Source organism: Anomalospiza imberbis, chromosome 2 (assembly GCF_031753505.1).
Source record: "Anomalospiza imberbis isolate Cuckoo-Finch-1a 21T00152 chromosome 2, ASM3175350v1, whole genome shotgun sequence".
Lineage (NCBI taxonomy): Eukaryota > Metazoa > Chordata > Aves > Passeriformes > Viduidae > Anomalospiza > Anomalospiza imberbis.
Genome location: NC_089682.1, coordinates 82,113,195 through 82,131,864, shown reverse-complemented (window position 1 = coordinate 82,131,864; position 18,670 = coordinate 82,113,195). Strand labels below are relative to the sequence as shown.

The window sequence follows — 18,670 nt, the reverse complement described above, 5'->3', positions numbered from 1 at the left end:
AACTAACTAAACAAACAAACAATGACATTAAAAAATAGTAAAACTCCACTTTGTGCAACATTGTCTTGGTATTATTCTGATGTCTGAAGTTCCCACTTAGAATCAGGCTCTTTGCCATTCCAAAGAAGGATGCACAACGTGGGAGTCTTAAATTCAGTGATTTTTGAGGAATTAGAATACACCAGTCCCTCAGGAGTCCATAGTGGGACCAGAATCAGTATTTTTCAATGTCTTAGACGATGACATAGTGGAATCAAGTGCACTCCCAGCACATTTGCAGGTGACACCAAGCTGAGTGGTGCAGTTGACACATGTGAAGGACAGGATGCCATCCAGAGGCACCTGGGCAAACTCAAGGAAGTGACCTCATTGGAACCTAATGAGGCTTATAAAGGCCAAGTGCAAGGTGCTGCACCTGGCTTGGGGCAACCTCCAGCATCTACACAGGTTGGGGTATGAATGGACAGAGAGCATCCTTGCCACTCATGTCCTGGATGGCATCAAAATTTGGCCAGCAGGTTAAGGGAGGCCACTCTGGTGTGACCTCATGAATGCTGCTCTGGAGTCCTCAGCATGGGAAAAACATGGACCTGTTGAAGTGGGTCCAGAGGAGGGCCATGAAAATGATCAGAGGGATGGAACACCTCTCCTGTGATGAAAACCTGAGAGAGCTGGGGTTGTGCTTCTTGGAGAAGAGAAGGGTCTGGGGAGAGGTTATTGTGTACTTTCAATACTTGATGGGGACCTTTAAGAAAGATGGAAAAAAAACAATTTTAGTAGGGACTGTTGCAAACTAACAGAGTATTAGATTTAATAAAGATGTTTCACAATGAAGGTGGTGAAACATGAACAGATTTCCCAGACAGGTGGCAGCTGCCCCGCTCCTGGAAACATTCCAGATCAGGCTGGATAGGGCTCTGAGCAACCTGATCTAGTTGAAAATGTCCCTGCTCATTGCAGGGGTGATTGTAGTAGACAACACTTCCAGCCCAAGCTCTTCTGGGGTTCAGGGATTCTATGGTTACATGGCAGTCTGCTTAACCTGCATTCTCTGCAGATGAAAATCTCTCACAGCATTTATGTTTAACTAACAGTAACTGTAATAAAGGACAAGAACGGGTTGCACTGGGGTGTTACCAGACAGGCAAATGACTAGGAAACAAGTTTCTGACATATTTTGGAAATCTTAGAGTTTTCACTGTAATGTTTGTAGGAAGAATATATAAATATTTTATATAATGAACTGACAGTTACATATCTTTGCCATGAACAAATTCTTAGTAGTTAAACAGACACAAGGAGAGATAGATAACTTTGAGTGGTGCAAGTGTGAACTTTAGTCAGCAAAATGTTTTCAGATATAATCTGTTACCATCCATTCAGCACCTGAATACTGTAAAGACATTTTTCCAAATGCTTCCAGCCATGGTTATATAAAAAATGCAGTAAAGAAAAAGTATTTTCAGAGACCCAGGGAATGTAATTCTGAACCAGTCTGTTTAAAGATTCTTGATGGCATTAAGCAACAATACCTGCTAGAAGGCAGCTGTTTGTAGGTATGCCAGCTTCATCACTGTCTAGTTGCACAGACTGTCTCTTACCTACATGTAAACCAGTCAGTCCAATGTGAGGAACCGGAAATAATGATCTCAATTTTAGTATTTTATTATTTTATCTTCAAACACATATAAATGAGAATGCAAGCTGCAAGGTAAAAAAAGAAACAGGCCAAAATTCCGTTTTATAAAAAAAAAAATCTCGTGTCAGATTGACTTTTACATTCCTGTAACTTCACTGTAGCCATGGGGCTTTTTGCGATTTTTTAAAGTAGAAGTTGTCTCCATATGTGTGATAGATGGTACATCTAGAAAAAGGTATCTGGCAGAAATAATGTATTTACTTTTGGTATCATCACAACAGCTTGCAATATTATCACTTGTTGTATACAATAATTTAACAGACTATACATACTAAATGTATACAATCTTAGATTGTATTTAATATCTTTACATGTTACACATTTTCAGCATGTTGCCAGAAAAGGAGTCTAACAAGTTAAAGAGGATAATAAAAATTTATTACGCATGTGGAACTTCTATAAAGAATGCTCCAGTAGTTCTTATACATTAGAAGTTCTTTACTTTGCTTCAATTTTCTCTCTCTTGACTTCCCCATGCCATATTTCTTCTTTTTCTCATGCGGTTCCATAGAGCTATAACAGAGATTAAATTTACCATTTGTTTTAAAGTCAGATTTGACTTTTATACTCTAACATAATAAAAGAGAATTTTACAGTAATATGTTGTTAAACTTTGATGGCTAAGCCCCTTCCCCTCCAGCCTATCACAGACCTAAATAATGAAACATTCCCATGGTGATTTCCCCTGGAATCATATGTAATGTCTAATTCCAATCAGAAGATATTAAATATTTGAGACTGAGTAACTGATTTTTTAAATGTGCAGCATTTTGTAAATAAAATAGTACAATTCTACTGTACTTGCTATACAATAGTATAATCCTACAGTTTGAAATTGAACAAGACATTATTTTATTAAAACAAAAACCACAAAATATAATGTAAATATTTGTAATTAGAGAAGGATCGGGAGGCCAGCAGTATAGGCATGACTTAACAAGTAATATGATCAAAATTTTTGTCCTTAATTTATCACATCCCTATTTGGATGTGATTTTGATCACTGGTGAAAACTGAGGCCTCATGATTCATCAGCATAAAAAACCAGTTTCCCTGCAATCAAGGTTAATTAATGCCAGCTGATGTTCTCCACAGCTTTTTCATTTTTAGCATTGATGAGGTAGTGGGATTTCAGACAGTGAAGAGGAAAATAAAGTAGCAGGTAGAGGTAGCTAGGATTAACACTAACTACAGGATAAACATTTAAAGTGCAGTCATGAAAGGGAAAGGAAGTATCTTCTTTGCACAGTGGTGGAATGAAGAGCAAAAAGAAAAATTCAGAAAATACAGTTTAAAATGTAGGGAAAATAACTTGTCACATCTTGAAGGATATGGGAAACAGCCAATAGCTATCTTTTCACCTCATGGTTTTGAATATGATTTGAAAAATAGTGATATTAGAAAGTGCATTTTTAAGAAAATATTGGGGCTATAATGTACATTTTTTGACTTTAGAGATTCTTTGTCTTTCCTGAGCCTGTGAAGGATGTTCCATCTCCTTTGAAGTTAAGAGAAAACCACCTACAGAGGACAAGAATACAGCTCATATCTAGTATTTAAAACACTCATCTGCAGAGCTGTTAGAAAAACCTTGCTTCTGAAACATTTTAACATGATATAGATAAATTTCTAAATCTCTTTGTATTTATGAAAATTGACTGTCCTGATTAAAACCTCATGTTTTATGCTAATGTCTTTCTACATGTAAAAGCACATGCTTATACCACCTTTTCTTTCAAAAACTACATTAATGTAGTTTAGCAGATGTATTTCTAGGTGATTCAGGCTATATGGGCCATATGTCAGACTTTAATCTTAAACCAGATTTCAACTAAAATGTGATTGTCTTTATCAGACACATATAGTTCCACATTCTGTATAGGTTGTTGTGGTTTCCATACATATTTGGAGGGAAAACTGCAAAAAGGTAACTTGATTTATGGATAATACTGGCATAACATTGTGATAAAGCCCAGACTGTTTCTTGAATTCCAGAGTATTTTGCTTTTGTGTCAGCTCTCTTGGTGTCAGGCAGCCACCTGATGAAGGGAGAGTGATCGTGTTGGGATGCAACCACCTCAGCACTGCTAAACAGTGGAAGAAAGGTCAGTGTGGCATCCCCAAGGTGTGGGTGACAGAAGATGGATAGACACTCACCTCGTACCTTTCTTGCCTGTTAGAGAAGTTTCTGAGAATAGGCATCTTTTCCCACCATTATCCTGGAGCATATCTTGGGCTCTTATCTTCTCCCCAAAAGGATAAAGTCACAAATTTTATGATTTTTTCTTTCTTTTTTCATGGATTCTGTAACACAGTCAATTCTGATGGTTTTCATCTGAGTACAGAACAGGTGGGTTTATTTGCTTTGGTCCTCCCAGCTAAACCAAACAACAGAGAACACATTGAATATTTATGTTCCTCATGGACACCAGGAACCTGTGAAGCACACTCTTAAGTATTCTTTTGAGGGAGGGTGGAAGGAAGGGAGGGAGGTATAGATAGAAATTTGTTTATACAGGATGGAAGGATAGTGTAATACTTTTTCTTCCAAGATGAAAAAGCAAACATCAGCCCTGACAGTGACTACAGAACATGAGGACATGGCAGGTAAGGCTCTGCCTTTCTCGAATTTATCTGGCCATGGTCCTTTAGCTGACAAAGCACTTCTCTGATTACTACCCAGCCAGTGTCCAATCTGGCACCAGAGGAGTACAGCTGCAAAATCTGTGAAGAGCTCATTCACAGCAAATACCACCCAGATAGGCCAAAACCAATTATGGCTAGCAGTTATAAAAGAACTTTAGCATGAAAGAAGTTTTAATGGTAAGATTATGTAATGCATAATATATGCCCAAACATATGTCCATAGACTAGTCGTGATGCATTTCAGTTTGGGCAAAAGCCTATAGTTGTTTGACTTAAGTAACAAAAGAGTTGTAAAACCTTTATGGAAACCACAGAGAATGCCAAATAAATGGAACTGGAAGTCCTTTTTTGTTCACAGCCCATTAAGAATAAATACTATTTGTATTGCAGCATTCACCGACTTCTTTACTGAGGTGATACTGCTGAGCTGAGTATCTCATCCATTTTCTGTTTGGTGGCATAAGAAATGTGTCTCTCATACTTTCCAAGAGCAATGCTATACCACCAGTACAAGGTATCAACCTATTTTCAGAAGAAGTACTACTAATAAATGTCAAAGAAAATAAAATTGAGGTTGTTAAAATGAAGAGAGTTGCAATCTAGGATTAGCAAATCACTCCCAGTAGAATTAAGTAAGAGCAACAGAAAACATCTGATTACTAGAAATTCACCTGACTCAGAATATTAAAATTCGTTACTTGGATCTTAGATGCTACAATGTAAAAATGCTGTCCAGTCCAAATGTGGCAACTAAGCCTACTTTTGAGAAAATTAAATTTCTTTTTTTCGTCATAGAGTGTCCCAATATTCTCCTGAAGGGCCAAAGAGTAGCCTTCTTCGAGTAGTACAGGCAAAAGCTAAAAATAAGGACCTTATGTGCAACTAACACTTGAATTATGGTATCACAGATCTTTTAGGTGGCCTTTGCACTTATGCTGTGCCTGTGAAAGAACACAGGCAAAACCAGTTCTGCACAGGTGACAGATAAGATGCTCAAAATAAACAGAAGGGGAGAAATAATACCCTTTATCTCAGCTTTGAGAGAAATAGCAGGGATCCTGTAGTATTTAATAGCATTTTATTGGCTGCAGGGCAGAAGAGGAAAAAAAATCAGATTTCCAGAAAAAACTATTAATTCAGGATTGTGTATTTTCCCTCATCCGAAGAAATGTATAAATATGAAATATTTAAAACCTGATGGCATAATGAAGAGTGAGACAATCCTCTGTGGCTCCCATTAGAATATTACCTGACTCACCAGGGAAATTGGCACTCCGTTGTCCACCCCTCTACAAACACAAGCAGTGGTAAACAGAGGAGTACCTTGGGGTGGTATCAGTCCCAACAACAGTGGTTAAGGGCTTATCTACAGCTGATTTGATCAGGGGGTGTATTACTGGGTCAAGGCCCAGGAAGGAGCGCAGCCCTGGCTCCCTCTAGGGACACAGAAACACGAGATGGCAAAGCTTCACATCATCTTGGAGAAGGTCAGGCACAAGTGCCTTCCTCAACAGGGGTGACATGTGGGAGAGACTGCTGTCATGGTGCACTGCTCTCCTACTTAATCAGCAGAAAACTGCAGTTTTTCCTTCTCTTTTCTCTGGCAATCTAGTTCACAACTGACCTAACATTTTCCATCCTCTCTCTTTTAATTGGGAAAGGTTAGACAGGTTTCTGCAGTTTTTTATTATCCAATTAATGCTTATGTCCCCTGAACGATGGTAAATGGTAAACTCCTCAGTCCAGGAGTGCCATGGTGCATAGCTACACAGATTTCTCTGTGCTTTGGAGAGAAGTTTTCATGTTCACTAAAGGGGCATTGTATTGGAAACAACAGTGAATGCTGTTTGATAGCTGGTTTTCCACCCCAAAGGTAAGTTAGGAAGTGCTAGTGCAGTCATTGAAGCCCTGGCCTGTATTACAGGAATAGTCTCAAATGTCACCCTTTCAAGAAGGTTCAAAAGTATGTTCCACCTCACTCATGATGAGCTTTTGCTGCTGGTTCTTGGCTGAGTTTTATATTCCTACAGTAATTTAAACAGTAACAATGTACAGAGCAGCAGAAATGTCTGTCTTCTGAGTTCTATTTCTGTGATGACAGATCTTTCACTCTGTTGATTTCACAGCCTTAAGGATTATTTCTGTGTCAGTATCATATTATCTCCTATCAAAAGTCTCTACAGATCTTCCCCTATCAAAAGTCTCTACAGATCTTCCTCAAAATAAATGTGACCACCTAAATGAGTGAAATGAGTGGAACCAAAAAATTTTATAAAATCTATTTTACATTTTTAAAGTATATAAACCTTATTAAAATATACTACACTACTACAGAGGGTAATGCGCCCTTGTCTTTAAATACAAGACTTTAAACTAAAGAAAGTAATGACACTGTTCTTGAGGTGTAACACAAGAAGCATCTTTGAATTTTAAACCAGTTCCTCTGCTAATACAAAGCAGAGTTATTCCAGTGAAAGCAGTGGAGTTCTGCAGATTTCTGTTGCTAGGGATCTGTCTGCCAAAGGGAAGTGACAGAAGAGACAGCCACCTCTCAGTAAAAAGGAAATGCGAGGGTCAAAAAATATCTGATATATATTCAGCAGTGATTGCTCCTAAGAGAAAGGGCAATAATAAATGCCCTATAGTGGAAAGAGGAAAGGATGATGCAACCAAGACACAGAAAAAAGAAAAAAAACACAGTCAATCAGAACCTGCAGAGAAAAGATGATAAGGGCAGCAAAATATCAAGTTGGGCTGAAGCCAGCTGAGCGATGCAACAAGAATAAGAATGTAACTTGATTATAAAGCAGAGGAAAATTACAACACTGAGAATAAAATAATCTATTGAAGCTTGTTGTGTGAGGCTCCAAACACTTCATGTGCAAATTTGAGACTTGTTTTATCCAAATCCAAAGTTGCTCTGAATAACTCCTCTGCCAGAGCCAATTTTTTTACTACATTTGATTGACATGTGTAGTTAGAAGTACTGAACTTTATATAAATGTACGAATTTTCTCTCTTTCTGTAACATTTACTCTGTAGACTTTTTAAATTTAAAAACATTGAAAAAATACTTTATGGAATTAATATTTTTCTTGGTTTCTTTTTCAGAGAGAACTCAGAAATATTTTACATTTCATATCATGACTAATCTAATAGGTTCCTATATCTATAAAATCCAAGTGAAGAGAGAAAGAAAAAAGGAGATTTTATATTACCTAACAAATGAGGAAAGATACATTATTTTTTTCACAATCATGTCTTGACAGGGAGTACAGAGCTCAAGAAGTAGATATTAGAACTATTGCATGTACTGTAGAAAATATTCTAATGATCTACTAGTTTTGTTTAAATCACCAGCAGTAATCATATGGGCAGAAAAAGTAAATTACTCAGATGAGCTCACAGCCTGAGGTGTAGGTAAATAACACATATAGGATTGGACCTAAAATGTCTCAGCAGAAATATAATAGATGTCGATATAGAAGTCTTGAGCCAAAGTGACATAATTTGTCTTACCTTTGAAAATGAGCCTGCGAAGTTGCCAATGTCAGACCTTTGCTGGCATCACAGAAAATGCAACTTTTGAAAAGTAGAACTTGCATCTATTACTATTTGCTCAATGATAAGAGGGTTTACACTACAGTCTGTGTATTGCAGACCAAATATAATTTGTGAGTGCTGAGATACAGCAACCTCTAACGTGGCCCTCCTTTCCTTCCCAGATTTATAAAGGGATTTATTTTCTTTTTCCAGCTCAGTGCTTGTCCTTCATATTTTGGAAAGTAGAGTGAAATTTCTTCTTGATTCCTGTTTTTCCCTCTCTCAAACATTGGTTACAAACTAGTCCTTAGTGTAACTCCTCAGTAGAGTGTGGCCCACATATTAGAAAACAGTGCTCTAACCAGCAGCACGTCAAAAGTATTTTTTCCCTCTATTTGAAATGCAAGCAGATTCCAAAGCTGTTTGAGGTGATGTCAGGAAGAAGCTGAGAGGACAGAACTCTGTTTAATTCTCAGTTCATTTCATTTGACAGTGAAATACAGATCTGACACAGACAATTCCAGACAATCAGTGGCATCAATCTCTGAAGAACCAAAGCCTCCACATCTTCTACAGTCTTTTTCATAAACTTTCTGCTGTGTAATATATAAAATGGTTCCTGGACAGGTATTCACTTTTGGTAAGCCAAAACATAGTGATACTATTAATCACACACACACAAAGGCAAAAATAAAAGGTCATTATGAGTCTGAAAGCCAAGACAGTTCAGAATGTTTTTCATGCTTGCATCTTGAAAACTGAATAGATCCTGGTCCTAATTAATCTATTCAGACAAGAAGTGGTGAAATTAAGGAACTGAAAGCTTTAAATATGGAAAAAGAAATTCTCACATGATGTAAAAGGACATTGTCTGGTCATACCCAGAATTTTACAACAGCTTACGTTTAATCTGGGTAGATCTTTCCCCACAACAATAGCAATTAAATAGTGTGTCAGTAGCAACACTCACAAAGTTCAAGGCGGGAAAGTGAGACAATATGAGAATCGCTTGTTGCCGCTCCTCTGATGCTAAATCTCTGAACTAAAAGTTCTTACATACAAAACACCTGGAAATCATTTCAAGGTGTAAATGCCCCTTATCCAGGGGCATTTACAATCAAGTAATTTTAGAGATTTTGATTAGGCAGGTCAGAACCTGCAATCAGTATAAGAAGAACATGTAAAATATTTACAACAACAGAGCATAAATAGAAAAATTTACAGGACCTTATCAAGGTAATTTTACACAGTACCTAAGAATATATTGGTCAGTGGAAGTTTGGCCTGCTGATCCTGAGGTCACACCAAAGTAATCTGCATTTTAAAAATTCCCCATTTTTTAGTACTGAGAGGAAGGGTAGAATTACATTGTATTTAGCATAAGGAGTGGTTTTGTTCTTTCTGGTTAAAAAGCCACATTTAGCAGGAAAAGAAATAGCACTTCATATATAAATCAAGAAAACTATGCTTTTTTTAAAAAAAATTCTGATATTGTGGGAAAGACATTTTTTAGTCTTTTGGGATTCCTTCCAATTTTTTTTTAAAGGCAGTAGTGGAGTAGTTCCCGTTCAGCTTAATTATGTGTATGGTGCAATTCCTCCAGGGAAAGTGTCCTAGAGTGATGCAGAACCTTGCTTCCCTTTAGTCTAGCTAAAGAGTTGGCTGATTTCACTTCCTGCAGAATGTTTTGTTGGTCTTAGGAAGAAATGAAATGCTTCTGGCATTGAGAAGACTCTTAGGGACATTCAGTAATCACTGTGAATAATCACACTGTTCATGCAGCCTTAAGCATTTGAAGTCTCTTGCTCACCAATATTTTATTTTCTCCTTCAGTATATCATTCATCATAATTTTCTGCCCTTCAGACAAGGTTTTTTGTTGCTCTTTAGTGCAGTACATTATTTTCTGTGGATTTTATGTTCTTGCCTCACTGTCACTACACTATTCTTCTTTATTTATTAAATTTAGCTTTTCTGTTATTGTACTTATAAGTCATCGTAGGCTATTTTTGTGTGTTTGTTACTTTCCATCTCATGTTTGTTTAATTATAATAACAGCAAGGGTATCTTAAAAATATTTTTAATAGACACATAGCACACTTGGCTTAAATTGTACAGTTGTTTATAAATTAATTTGGGAACGGCGCCTTGAGAAACATTCTCCTCATAGCACATTTATTTGTGTTTGTTTTCAGTTTAGAGTAAAAGGAAATTTTTTAGGTTGGGTCATGCTTGCCCATCTTCACATAGAATTTTGCTGAAATGAAGGAGGGCCAGTGGCAAGTCTGGGACCCACTGGTGCTGGTGGAAAATACCTGAAGTGGAACATGGTTACTACATGGATCTGTGCATGTCTCTCCCCATCAAAATAAGCCAAGGTATGCTTTTTAGCAGCAGCTGTGAAATTCTTACACAGACAAACCAGGAACTGAAAAGTGAACAGAGCTCAAATATCTCTTTATTATTGTCTTTCTGTCAAAATAAAGTTTTATTTATTATTTTTGTACTCTAAAGTAGATGTGTCTTTGTATGCATTAACCACCAAGGACATGTAAACCTCTAGCAAGAATGAAATAAGTGCACAAATGAAGCATGAGTGGGTAAAACAATAAAGGAAAGAAATCTTGGAGAACTACTGAAGAAATCTTGAAGAACTCTGCTTCACTCTAGCTGCACCTTTGCTTTCTTTCATGCCTTCCAGTGAGTACAAGTATCTCATTCTTTCCTAATTCCATTACGATTTTGAAATAATTCCCTGCTTTTGAAGTAAAAGACCCATTTTCTTTGTAGGAAGCTTTTGCAATATATTGAGTATCTGGGCAAGCCACTTATTTAATAATAATTAATATTATTATTCCTGTCTTGTAAAAAGGATCTTGTTCCACAGAGTTGGTCAGCTCTAAATGAACTTTGTAGGCCTTTGTCAGATAATAGGCAGATATCTAGACATCGAGACAGGTCTTCATCATCATTTCCAGCATTTCTGTGTTCCTTAGCAGGATTGCCTTCGCTCATGTGAATTAACATTAGCTTCTGAGTTTGTCTGATCTTGATCTTATCTTCCTCCATTACCTATTAAGATATGAACTGTGAATTTAACATTTGTATTAATGTGCACTTCATTTTTTGCCCAAGGAGGATGCTCAGGCTTTCCCTAATGGCCTGAAATGCAGGCCACAGGGAAGACGAGGGCCTGCCCATTTATGCTGCCCTGTGAGCAGGCTGAACTTATTGCAAGTTTAAACCCCATCTACTGTGACATCAGTTAACAGTGAGGAGCTGTTAGGCAGCACTCTGCCCCCATAATCATGGCTCTTATCTGTCCAGAACATTTTGTTAGCCCAGAGGGGCTAGACAGAGGCTCCTTGCAGCAGGGTGTAATGTAGCCCATGGTGGTGAGATGTCCCTTTCCTATGTACTGTGTCACAATCAGCATTGGAGGTTTCCTTGCAGTTTCCCCAGAGATAGCCCTACCTAAGGCTGTTGCTAACAGCCAAAAATAAAACAGAAAGCTCATCCCTGCTCCCTGGATAGGTCCACTCCATAACAGCATTGTAGGCAAAATCAGTGAATCTTGTTTAGCTACCCCTGGAGAGCAGCAACTGTCTGAAATGATCCTTCCACAGCTTGACCCTTTCTTACTGGGCACCTACAAAATGCATGGTCTGTTTGTAATAAGATGTTATTATTGTCACTCTAATTCTGTACTGAATTTCAGTTTGCATTCTGTGAAACAGACCCGCTACTTTTATTCAAAACCAGTTCTAGCATTTGTGACTCCAAATGAAATCTTGTTTAAAAGAACAATAAGTGAGCTGTGGCCACAGACCACCAGATGTATATTTTTAAAAAGTCAGAGAAGAAGCTTAAGAAATTCAACCTCGGATTGAGTTGTTAATTCTGAATGCAGGAGGTTGTTTTAGAAAGAAGAGGTTTTCTAATGCAAACAGCATGAAAGACCAGCATGAATGCCATGTGAGCAGCAGCAAACTCAAAGTAATTGAAAGTAATATTCAGGGTTGGTGCAGTTATTTATATATTGGAGATCCATTTAGATTCAATGAGAAATGCAAATTTAGAGACACAGAAAATTCCAAAGTTGTCATTGTCAGCTGAGATTAAATGACGGAGAAATTGTATGTGCGTGACAAAGCTACGTGTGGGCTTAATTCCTGCCAGTGTGGATGCACATCAGCAAATGTTTGCATGCAGCCAGGAACATATAAACTGTCATGGCAGTGCTAAGTATTGTTTTTTTTTGAAAATGTATGAGTATCTGGACAATAAACTGGGATAGAATTCTGAAAAAAAAAACTGGAAAACCCACAATTTTCAAAAGGTTTAGGAACACATGCATTATGGGATTTTTTTATCAATGAATTTCATTAAAACAGATGTTTGGCAACAAGCTGTTAAAGCTTGCTATATAGATCCATCATTCCAATTCAATCTCATGGGCTAATAATGATGTTTTCCTTTTTGTCAATATTCATCTCTTCAGGTCAATAGAGAGGAAAGTACAGTGTGAAATGCAGAACTTGCCTTATATGCCCATGAAGGCTGGGAAGCACTGTTTCTGCTAAACGCGTTTTACCTTGAAATTTGTCATGCAAACACATAATCCCTGTTTAGGGACTGGAATTAGACAGACCATATATGTGCTGTTTTAACAAACACATTCCCCTCCACTCCCCATCCTCCTTTCCTTTTTACTGCTAAAACTGCATAGCTAAATTGAGCCTAGCAGTCCTGTAATTTAGGATGGATTCTGCCTTTGTTGTCACTAAATGAAGATCCAGCAACAGAAATAGAGATCTTGCTGCTGCAGAATACTTGAGTGTTTGGTTAAGAATGGAATATCATTAAATTGTACTGGAACAAGAGGACGTGGGACATGTCAGAAAAGGGGAGGGATTTAGGTTTATAAAGTTCACAGACAAAACCATAGACTTAATATTCCTCTTAGCCTTTCCATCATGGGTCTGTGGTATAGTAACACTTTGTGTGATGAGGACCCGTGAACATCCCAAAGCCTAACTGAATTACACGCCAGTGACATGCCCAGAAAAAAATACCAGAGTGGAGGCCTGAGGTTCTCAGTTGCCTCCTATTTAGCAACTTGATATAAATCCCTATTTACTAAGCATTTAAACAAATACAATCCATATTAATAAAAAGGAATGCAAATAAGCCCTAAACCAGGTTGAAAAAAAAAATCTCCATTTCATCTGCTTCTGCATTCACATCTTTTCTGTAACAAGCTGGAGAAACACATCTTTAAAAAAACCCCTCCAGTTAGCAGGAAGACAGGATAGACTTTTGGAAACTTTTAGTCAAGGAAGGGCCTGAATGCCTGAGAGCTTGACTTTTCTTCCTTTTGTGTCAAGTTTTAAAAAGCAATTGCAGCTCCTGCTACACCTTACTCAGGACAAATATTAGCAAAGGCTCTCTAGCAAGACAGGTAAGAGCAAGAAATGGGAAAGGATGATGCAACAGTGCTTTTCAAGGATGGTTGTAGAGGTCACAGATGTTCAATTCTTATATGTGTATTCAATGTCCTTGCTTCTGCTGGTATTTCTCTGAATATGTTTTACTCAAAAGAGGATATTTTTCTTATTCAAAAGAGGATAGACTGTACCTTCAAATAGAAGCTGCAAGTGCATTTTGCTTCTGCTTTTCTTCTCTCTCTGGATTGCTGCATATCCTGTTGCACAGCAGGCTCTGTCCTGAGAAACCCCAATATGCAGGACTATCTCCCACTTTCTTTTAACTTCAATTCTTCTACACAGCCCTAGGAATTTGCAGTGACTGTGATATTTAGAAGAGTAATGGAATTCTGATTTCTTCAGTATATAATGAGGAGTGTAACCTGGGGAATGATCAAGTTATTTTTTCTTTTTAAGCACTTTGTTTCCCTGATTTCTGTAACCTATAGTCAAAAATGCCAAAAGGAAGATGATGTTTTTTTGAATGTGCGCTGAGTGTTTCTTCTAAAACTACTGGATAGAGTGTAAGTGTCTGGAATTCCAAGGTGGGGATTGAAGCAGCCTCTTTGAAAAGTGGCAGGGGAGGTTTCAACCCTGAGTTTTCATTTCCCTGAAGTGCTGTAAATATGTAATTTAGGACAGGAGCTGGCAGAAGAATGTAAGAGCATTAAGCATCTTGAAGAGAGCTGGCAGAATGCACATAAACAACGCTTCAGCTCTGGTGCAGCATGGCATAGACTTCCAAAGATAATGAAGAAATCATTTGTTTCTTCAGGAAACCTGTACCCTAGAGAAGCTAACTTGCCAGGGCCCATAAAATGCACAGAGATATTTCTATGGCACATTTTAAAAGAATGCCTCTATGACTTATTTGTAAAGCAGTAAATTCTAATGTGACTTGAAATGAAAGTCTCTTTTGCTTCCTACTTGTAGATTAGGTTGTGTCAATATGTAGAAGTACAGCTGTATAGCTGTTACCAGTTAAAGAACATTTGAGGCAAGGATGCCTGGGAATCCCATTGATGCCAAACGGTGCCTTAAGTGGGCCCAGTGGGATCCTCATGAGGTTCCCAGGTGTATGGGAGCCCATGTATATGATCCCAAGTATAAGGACCTGCACCTGAGTTGGGGCAAGCCCTAGTATCAGTACAGGGTGGGGAATAATGGGATTTAGAGCAGCCGTGCCAAGAAGGACTTGGGGTTGCAGATTCATAAGGAGCCCAAACACGACCCAGCAATGTGTGCTTGCAGCCCAGAAAGCCAACCATATCCTGGGCTGCATCCAACACAGTGTGGCCAGCATGGGGGAAGGTAATTCTGCCACTCTGCTTCACTCTGAGACCCCACCTGGAGTGCTGCATCCATCTCTGGGGCCCCCAGCATGAGAAGGACATGGACCTGCTCGAACAACTACAGAGGAGGGCATAAAGCTGCTCTGAAGGCTGGACAACCCATGAAGGCAGGCTGAGAGAGTTGGGGCTGTTCAGCCTGCAGAAGAGAAGGCTCCAAGGAGAACTTACTGTGACCTTCCAGTACCTTAAAGGGATGAAAATAAAAACTTACAATTGTTTTTTTAGGTCACAGCCAAGTACTGATCTCTTTAATCATTGCAGAGTATTGATTGCCTGGTCCATGAATTTTAGTGGTGATTATATTTTGCCCTAAAATTATGTGAAAGTTACTGAATCTAAATGAAAACAAATGGTGTGGCTCTGACACCATGCTAAGCAATGGTTACACTTGGGAAGTATTTGCATTTGTTTTTTGTTTTTTTTTTTCTTTAAATACTCCAGTGTTCTGGGAGATTTCACAATTTCCTTCATTAGTTATGTTTCTGTGAGCCAAAATAAGCAGCTAAGCTTTCTATTGCTACTATTATTGTAGCAACAATACAAAAATTAGGGCATTTTTCAAAACAAAGTCCATTGGAAATAATCCATTCTTGCAAGCAGAAAAGGATTACAGGATCAGGCTGCCTGCAACCATAAAGAGAATTCACAGTCCTTAGAATGCTCCAAGAATATGTAGCAGTTCAAATTTGACATCTTTCATAAAAGTCAGTCTTCTTTTAGGGTATGAGTAATAAACAGAATGGACTGATTAAAAAACTTTAGCAGCTAGAACTCTTGCTATTCCCACCATCTCCAGTAAACAGCTGGATATCACCCAAGTGTCACCAAAGACAGTGCTGTGTTTAGCAAATCGCACAGGATTTTGTCTTGACTGAAACACAATTTCATGAACATTGAATTAAACTTTGTGACTAGGAAGGCACCTACAGACACAAGCATCTGTCAAATTTTACAAAACCTTTCAGATACTTATGCACATTTTGAATATTTTGCCACAAGGTTTGGGGATTTTTGTGATTTTTTTTTCAATATAGAAATTCTTAGCTTCAGAAGCAATTGGTAATGAGATACATCAGAATAATTTATCCCAGACCTTCTTTGTACTTAATTAAGTACTGGTTTATCATTATGATGTTTATGAGAGCTTTTGACAAAGAAAGGCAAAGGGGAAAAAAGGAGGAGTTTAATGCGCATTTAAAGATACTCCAGAAGTGAATCTACCTATATTTCTTCAAAACTTAAGAAACAGAGAAGAGAGAAGAGGGAAAGAGGCTTGCCAGGCACAGATCAGAAATGGAGTTGAAATCCAGTTTTTAAGACTTACCCTCTGGAGTAAGAACACCTTACTGCAGTAATCATAGGAGGAATTAGGGAAATTAGCTCAGGTCTCTGAATCAGTTACACACAAATTGGAACCCCTAAAATACCAAGATGGAGGATGGAAGCTTAAACACATTTTTGCTTAGCTTGGGCAATTCACACCAATGGCACTTAACAGCAATAAATCACATGAATGCCTTTGAACATTGTCACCTAACAGACACTGACATGGTGCTCAGTACTGATGAGCAAGCATCCTAAAAAAGGATGTCCTACATCCATTGAACTGGGTAGAATTAGTCATGCTGGTTGACAGAGTTAATTGAAATTCAGTCTTTTTCTCTTTCAGTGAGTTACTGATTGACTTTGCTTTTACAAGCCTAAATTATTCATGATAGAACATATGAAAAAGAGCCCCAGCCTCTTGGTTATTTATGGAATGTCCACTCTGACAGTGTGCAGCTTGTGATTAATTGCTGGAATACATTTTATTACTTCTTGAAATGACCATTGCAAACTTTTCAAGCAGTGGGTAATGCCAGATAACCTGCATTTCAAACTGCATTTTCAAACTTTAGTTTAGTATGTGGGAGGGAAGAAATAATCTGATTTTCACTGACACGATGCCTTACATCTGTATGTACACCAAAAAATCTCTGCATTTCCTGTGTAGATGCATGTACACAGCTTTGAGCTTATTGACCAGATCTTACATGAGATCTGCTGAAAAATTTGATTCACTCTGGACTGAGAAGCCAGAAGAATTTATAAAGTGATATGAAAATAATGAAGGATGAGTATGCCTAACACAGCAAGCAGGACAGAAATATTCAGCTCTAATTAAGAACCAATTTGAAACTCAGATCAGTTGCTGATTAAAAAAATAAAAAAATAATAATCTTTAAGTTCAGACCAGTGGGCTGTTGTCACATGGCTCAAGTTCAGGCTGTGACAAGAGCTTACCTTAATCCATGCAGTCTATCCTCTTCATTTTAAAAGAATTAGTCACATGCTTGACAAGCATTTATAGATGAGAATTGAAATCAGTTTAAAATTGTATTATTTTTTTTTCCTTGAACATGTTAGAGCTTATTAAATTTAGGCTGCTTTATGTGAGGCAACCTGACAGAGGGGAAAAAAATTGGTGCAGACATCCAGGTCTTAAGCTGTGCATAGGCATAAATGAATTTAAACCCTCAGCATGCTTGCATCCCCTCGTTTGAGACAGTTGGGTTTTACCTGCCAGTGGCACCATACACTTACCAATATGGGCAAATGCATTGTTCTTAGTTTCCCCTGCATTGGGTCTACAGATTTTGTGCTATGACATTGTACTGCATAAACAACTGGAAAAAAACTAGGATGGACCAAGAATTTACAGGTAGCAAGAATTAATTGACACTTTGTAGCCTCAGCTGCTTTTCAGCAGATGGCACTGTAAGAGCATTTCAGCTGAATTCTCAAATAGATTTCATATACGGTAGATATAAATTTGTCCTTCACATTAAATTTGACATTTCAAAAAAATCTCTTTTTGAATGATATTTTGAATTAGTGGGGAGAAGATAGCAATTAAGAAATAAAGAAATATATCACTGTTTTGAGATACTTAATTTTTGAGTACTCCATATATATCCAAAAAAAACCATGTTCATTTTAAACTACAGTACCATCCAGCCTTTTTTCATGTGTCTGTAGCTTCTATATTTTAGAGTATTTTGTCCTGGTGCTTAAGTGCATGTTATGTACTTCATGGGAAGAGATAATGTCAAAATAGGTATCACATTTTCTCTCTGCATACTTGGCCAATCTTGTGCAAAATTGAGAGCAGAACTGAGCCAGCCTATATATGACTCTCTACTAAGGATTTCTTGTAAGCCTGTTGATATAGTGTCTAAAGCCTTTACACATTGATAAAGACTGTGGATATGGACATTTGACTTTAGATCAATATTTGGATTTGCAGCTGAATAAAAAGATGTGTGACTCCAGCCTCCAAGCACCAGCTCAACTGCTTCCTATCCTTCCTTCTCTCTCGCCCCCTTTCCAATGTATTCCTTACAGCTCTTACTCCTTTCTCAAACATCAGTTCTCCAATTGATTTGTTTTAAATGAAGTGCTTCTTCTGCTGTTAATTCTCATGGAACACCTTGTTCACACCTCCATCACCTCTTATTTTGCTGTTTGCTCTTAACAAGGTCCATGGGAGCTACAGCCCTGGGCACTGTCATGGACCCCTCATCCACTCCAACACTCTTCAAGGTACCAAAGATGCAGAGTGAAAAGCAGACATGTCAGAGCTAAAGGTGAACTGAAAGAAGGATCATGTACAATAGTATAGTCACAAAACAACAGAGGTTGTTTGAAGGAAGTACAAGTTCTGGGAAAGACTGAGAAGATGCATGGTCTTTCTGAATCTTTAGCTGATGGAATTGTTATGATTTTTGAATATGGAGAGGACTAGCGAATTGTATGTTCTAGATTTAAAGTCTTTTTGACCAATCAAACTCTCAAAACATTTATTTTTCGGGGGAAAAAGAATCAAATGTTCAGAATAAATTCCTTTTTTCAAACCTCAGAAGTAGTCTTAATCTGAATCTTTCAAGGTCATACAGCTCGTTCAGT

At 37.8% G+C, this 18,670-nt stretch overlaps 2 long non-coding RNA genes across 2 annotated transcripts; one reads left to right on the top strand and one right to left on the bottom strand.

The window, feature by feature from the left end:
- Window positions 1–4,180: 4,180 nt before the first annotated feature.
- LOC137466875 (uncharacterized) lies at window positions 4,181–10,400 on the top strand. The gene is made up of 2 exons (XR_010995319.1): window positions 4,181–4,306; window positions 10,083–10,400. It is a non-coding gene; the product is annotated as an uncharacterized lncRNA (long non-coding RNA).
- A 3,900-nt stretch (window positions 10,401–14,300) lies between these two features.
- Window positions 14,301–17,465, bottom strand: LOC137466867 (uncharacterized). Its single transcript, XR_010995318.1, has 2 exons — window positions 16,050–17,465; window positions 14,301–14,487 (listed from the first exon to the last, which is right to left on the bottom strand). It is a non-coding gene; the product is annotated as an uncharacterized lncRNA (long non-coding RNA).
- Window positions 17,466–18,670: the final 1,205 nt, after the last annotated feature.